At 26.9% G+C, this 970-nt stretch overlaps 1 protein-coding gene across 5 annotated transcripts in view; it reads right to left on the bottom strand.

Moving 5' to 3' along the window:
- fynb (FYN proto-oncogene, Src family tyrosine kinase b) overlaps window positions 1-970 on the bottom strand; it is an 86,453-nt gene that overhangs the window by 63,585 nt on the left and 21,898 nt on the right. The gene's annotated exons all lie outside the window — the stretch shown is intronic.

Below are 970 nucleotides of genomic sequence, written 5' to 3' on the forward strand. Positions count from 1 at the left end.
ATGTATATATTTTATGCTAAGTATACTACAAATACATTTACATATTTATGTACTTAATAAAAATCCCCTGCAATTGTACTTTTAGTATACTAAATTGTCTAAATTGTACTCAGTGCACTTTAATTGTGCAGAAGTCCAGCTAAAGATATACAAAAGTATATTTGATTGTGCTAAAGTGGAACTATATTGCAAGTATGCTTCAGGTACACTTTAAATATCTTGCATTTAAAGACTGATATTATTCAGAGATCATGCAATCCCCATTAAAAAACATTTTAGGTTTAATATTAAGAAATATGCATTGTGCACAAGTAGTACTCCAAATAAAGTTTAATTATAATTTTTATAGCAGTAAGTCTTGAGCAATATGTCAGTGAATATATTAATAGAGTTGCACTATACTTAGTATAAAATAAATGTATTTTAAATATATTATTTTATTTATTTTTTTACTATGGGTATTATCATATATAGGCACTCAGTTACTGCTTAGCCACAAGAGAGAGTATGCAGAGAAGTCCCTTCAGACATAGACAAAGGACATGACTGGGGAAAGGATACAAGAAATGCAGTGAGTAAAACGTTATACAGATGTCCATCATCAATAGTGACATTAAAACACATTTTGGGCTTAATATTACGAAATGTGCATTGTGCACAAGTAGCACTCCAAATAAAGTTTCATTATAATTTTTAAATCAGTAAGTCTCAAGAGATATGTAAGTAAATATGTGAATAGATTTGAATTATAATTAGTGTGAAATAAATGCATTTTAAATATGTTACTTTTTTTACTAGGGTAGCCAAAGGTAAAATCACATCAGCCAAAATATTTAATACACAAACAAGAAAGTAGTAGGGGGTATAAAAATAAAAATAAAAAATTGTATCTGACAATCAATATGCAGAATTTAAAAATGTAACAAAATAATAATTAAGAATTATTATATAATAATTATCAGACTGCAAT

Source organism: Sinocyclocheilus anshuiensis, unplaced genomic scaffold (genome assembly GCF_001515605.1).
Source record: "Sinocyclocheilus anshuiensis isolate Anshui unplaced genomic scaffold, SAMN03320099.WGS_v1.1 scaffold937, whole genome shotgun sequence".
Lineage (NCBI taxonomy): Eukaryota > Metazoa > Chordata > Actinopteri > Cypriniformes > Cyprinidae > Sinocyclocheilus > Sinocyclocheilus anshuiensis.